Source organism: Cynocephalus volans, chromosome 4 (genome assembly GCF_027409185.1).
Source record: "Cynocephalus volans isolate mCynVol1 chromosome 4, mCynVol1.pri, whole genome shotgun sequence".
In the NCBI taxonomy this organism is placed as follows: domain Eukaryota; kingdom Metazoa; phylum Chordata; class Mammalia; order Dermoptera; family Cynocephalidae; genus Cynocephalus; species Cynocephalus volans.
The window spans coordinates 41,026,474-41,031,723 of NC_084463.1; positions in this window are offsets into that span (position 1 = coordinate 41,026,474).

Here is a 5,250-nt window from a genome sequence, read left to right on the forward strand (position 1 = left end):
TTCACACTTCAGAAGGACTTGAAAAATACAACAGGCAGTATCCTGTACTTCACAGTGTAAAGTTCTTTATTTAATTTGTGGTTTTTTTAACTAATAATCACTATTTTCCCTCGCTCGGCGAGCTGTGCATCCAAGGCTCTCTCCAGGTTCTGCTCTTCTTCAGGGCTGTGAGGCTGATCCTCCTCCTCTTCCTCTAGAGCCTGAGCCTTTGAGAACTGACCAAACTGCTGAACAGTCGGATCTGGCCAAGGAGCTGCGGACACCCCGTCGTCTGCCTTGGTGTTGGAGTCCTGGTGGAAGGAAGGAAGAGCTCCGACAGACTCCTTGGCAGGGGGCTCAAATGATTTCTTCTTTCTGAAGAGAATTTGGAAGATGGGTTCCAGCGGTGAAGCTGTTTTCCACATATTTGACACGACACTGGAAGTTGCTGTAGTGACTGCTGCTCGCTTAGATGAGGCTGTGTCAATCCGGGTAGCTTCTGGCTTGATGGATGACTGTATTTTTAACACTGGTGTTTCCGGAAGAGAGGGTGGAGGTGGAGGGGACCCTGTGGGTGTGGTGCCAACAGCGGTGCCTGCAGGGTACAGGGGACACTTGGAGGGCTTCTCCTCAGACCGCGGGGCTGCAGTTATCATGGGGTAGATGGAAACGTCCACTTCTTCCTGTTGAAGTCGGGGCCGTTTCTTCTCAATCCTGTCTAACTCTCCAGCACTTGAAGGACGTTTTATTTTATGACAGATTACTAACCCAAGGATTATATTTGGACGTGGTGACTCAAGACCTGAAAACAAAATATTTGTGTGAATTTTAGAATCTAAATCCAGTTTTCATCCTTCAGAGGTAAATTTCATTAAGGGCTTTCATGTGGGAAATTCTGTGGGAAAATAAAGCCAAGTGTTTGAGGAGCTTATTGCAAAAGAACGAATGGTTCCCATCCCACGAAGTCACCACCAGGCCTACCCAGCCCTGATGGTGGCCGCTGAAAGGGAGGGATTAGTCCCCTAGCCTCCAACTACAGAACCAAGTGCCCAATTCACGAGTAAACACACCCCAATTGTCAGAACTTGTTACATGTTTTATAAAAAATTACACACAATGCTAAAGCAATAGCATGGTGGAGGTAGCGGGAAGGGCACTACAGCAATGACTAACATTGTTAACCTCCAGGGATCAAAAGTGCGTGTGGACTAGCATGTCTTTTAAACAAACGGATCCCAGATATGCTCCTATGTGCCTCTTGTGACATATCCAGAAGGTAACAGCCCTTTTTGTCATTCACTTATGAGTTGCAACACATAAGTTAAGCTAAATATACTAGTATTATGTGTTAATGATTAAGGACCAATTCAACTCAATTTACAATGACCAAAAGGATCATAATCAGTAAAGCACAAAAACCATTAGGTAAATTCATTAGTTTCTGGTACCAGCATTACAATGAATGAAACAATAATGGTGACTGAAATAGCTAGAGTAGATGTTTGAGGCTTAGAAAAAAATTCAATGAGCATTAATTTATCAAAAACTTCAAGTCTTTGTAAACACAGGGCTTGTGCTTAAGTAAAGCACTGAGGCATTCAGCACACTGGTGGGGAAGGACAGTCACACGCAGACAGACTGGGAGCTTCAGGGCACAGCATCAGTTTACCGAATAGGTATTTGTTAAGAAACGTTACTCCAAAGATCCTAAGTTGTGACAACTTACATCAGGAATGCTAACATTCCCATAATGATCCCCCACCCCCACACTCACACTCCATCAAGAATTCCCAAAGGGGAACGAACTAAACAGCCAAGTCACAAACAGTAACTTACAGAAAAATGATTCACAAAGGACAGAATATTTGTTTCAATAGCATAAGGATACAATCAGTCAAACTGTATAAATTCAGTTTACAGATAACATTACATAATATACAGGAGGTAATCACACTTTTTTCTTACAATTTAAAGCACTGCTAAGATTGTCCTGTTCTTTTTGTAATTTAGAGATGATCACACATCACTTCACAGGGTTGTTTTCATAGTTCTAAATATGTTTGCTGTGAGTCTTCCAAAATTCCAGTACGGAATTGAGTACCGACAGCTGAGCACACAAGTGCAGGTGGATGTCCTGCCCGCCACTTAGGAGGAGGACACCAGGTTGAGCTGGGGCAACCCGGCCTCCGCAGACTGACGCCGCTCTGCTCCCCTCCCTGCTTAAGGGTGTCCTAAAGGTCTCCCGCTTCACAGGCTGCTGTGTAAGAAATTCGTGTTGAAGGCACCCATGGGTGAGCTGTGATCACAACATATCCTAGTACCATGCCACCCTCCTCTCATGAGAACTTTCTGTCAAAACGTCCTCTCCCTGCCCCATCTGGTAACAGCAGTGTGTCAGCAAAAGAAAAGGCAAAGGAGGGGATAGCATCTGGCGTCTGGCCACCACACTGAAGAGCACTTCCAAAATTCCTGCTTGGCCAATGGGAAGAGCAACTCATCAAGTTAATTTCCTAATTAGCATTCATTATGGGTATTTTATCTTCAAATACTACTTCTTTCACCGTAATAGCTATTTACCGAATACTTTATAGCTAATTTAAACAGACAGTTTTGGGGTTTGGTCAATTGTTAAATCAGCTTTCACGGCATTTGTGGACCCAGTATCTCTGCTGCAGATGGTCCCAGAGCTTCAGTACAGGTTTAACTGCTGAGCACATTCGTACCTACTGAGTCACAGCTGAAGTTCTGTCTGTGGGGCAGCTCTGTAAGCCAGGCTCTCTCCCTACAAACTTGGTCTCAGGAGCAGAAGTAGGAGTGGGCTTGGCCAGGGTGGGGCACTGGAGGGCAAGGACTGGGGGGGGGCTTTGCATGCCGAAGTCACCAGGGACTACCTCACTCAGGGAAAGGCTCAACTTCTAAAGGGCTAACATCAGGGCTCTTGCACAAATCAAATTTCTTGCATCAATCAACTGCGTGTGCTGGGTTAACCATTGTGTTAAACTCAGGAAGACACAGTCCCCAGGCTCTGTAAGGTGCTTCTCTCCAACTATCTTTTAATACACTAATATGCTTATTGATGAAAAGAATTAGTGTATCTCAGCCCTGACAAGCTGGCTTTGACCTTTGTTGTCATATTTATCATAGGTGATGTTACGTAATATTTGTGTTGGTCTTGAAAACAGTGAGCTATCTAGAGATTGGCATCTAATAAGCACCTGGTTTTTTAGATACTTTCAACTCTCGCCCATCTCATCTGCACACACTGGGAGATGATATAGTGAAGCTCCACAGTTTTGAACATCCCCAGCAATCTTCCCAAAGATTTCAAATTTAAATAGGCCTGTCCCAAAATGCATACTCCTATCTTGAGATAGTCAAGTCTTATCACCTCACTCACATATTTATGTCATGTTACGGTTCCATGAATATTTGAAATATAACTAGCACTTGGAAATAACTTATATTCCTGGAAGAAACCATAAAACCAAAACTTATATTCATGGAAGAAACAATAAAATTCACTTATCTTGGACCTTAGAAGCAATGCTTACTGAGATGAAGGGACTTGTCTCAAATTTAAAGATGCTCTACACTGCTGTAATACAGGTGTCCAGCATGACAATACCAAACAAATGAGGGCAAAGAGCAACATGAGCACCCCCAACTGTGCTCCACATCTAAGGGAGGAGCAAGAGAGGACCAGGTTTCCCGGGGGTAACTCTCTAGGCTCACCCCATTTTCGCAGCTCCTGTGTCATGAGTTTTTACCTGGAGAGTGGTGTGTGTCCCAAGAAAGTGCAGAAGCAAAGGCGACGCCGGCTGTGGGAGGCCGGGCACCAGCTGGGCACAGGATGCTACTTACTCACCTCCCATATGAGGGCTGCTGTGAGGTTTACAATCCATAAAGTGTGTGAAAATAAGCAAGTAGGTAGGTGAGATATTTAAAGACCAGCTGCAGTTAAATGTGCCATCTTCCACTTTCACAGAGGTGACACCCCCACCTGATGCCCTCCAAAACACCAGTGTGTACAGTGTATGTGAAGACTTTTTAGTCCCATGTCTGTGTCCCTTGAGTTCATGGTGGAAGGTCTAGCCTCAGACTCAGTAGTAGAATTAAGCCACATGTATGGGAAAAGAAACCAAGGACAAGAGGTACATACTGATACCAATCAATACCTCTATGGGCATTTAATTCCAGAAAGTTGGCACAAGCCAAGCCTATGCCAGGTGTTATGAATGTGTTCCAGTCAGTGCCTGGGCCATGCTGGGGGTGATGGATTCCAGCCCCTGAACAAGCCCATGAAGTGGAGGGACCCCTACAGGATCCCAGCTGGCTTAGGTGATGTGTGGGTGCAGCTGTTGATGGGGACAAAGGCACAGGGTCTAGGCAGCACCTGTCAGTGCTCAGGGTGTTTAGTTGCCGCCACTATGACAAAGCACTTGGAAGAGCACTTGCTGTGTGTCAGAAACATCAGCTTTCAGATAAGAGCAATCCTCTGGGGACTTCGTGGCCAAGAACACTCCAATTTAGGCACCTGGTGCCAATTTACTAATTGAAGTTACATCAATTTCCTCTGAGGGGCAAAGAAAACTGGACACTAACAGACCTGCTCCCCTTGGAATCACCCTCAACCCTTGACAAATCTGAAATAGTCTTTTAGGTTAACTTATAAATAACCCTTTCCCACAGTACTTTCTAAGGAGAAGCAAACAAAAAGTAATTTGCCAAAGATGAAATAACTTAATAAAATTTGAGCAGTAGACATAAAAGTAACTATTTCCAGAAACAGTTTTCTATATATATCACTATTTTTTGTATGTGCCAGAAATTAATCCATGTTACAGAGTGACCTCAGAAGGAAGAAAGTCACTTATTGACATCTGCTTACTCCAGGGCTGAGACTAAAACATGAGTTCCATTTAGAGAGAAGAATATGACAGGAGCAGATACAAAGCACTGCCTTTCCTCTCCACTGACCCTGAGCAATTGATCAACCCACTGATCTGAGGCCATGACAGGCTGATTGTGAGCTGTGGGCCTTTTCCTTCATATACAACTTTTCAGAGATAATTTATGCTACAAACAAGGGGCACTCCTAGTGTCACACTCCTCTACCCTACAGGATGAATTATTCTGCTAAACATGGCTTCATCTGTATTTCACAATTCTGTTCCCAGAGACTCATGGCTGGATATGACAGATCTACCTTGCGACAACTCAGCAGGACTCCATATCAGGGGGAGAAAAGGGGTGGGTATCAGATGTTCCTCA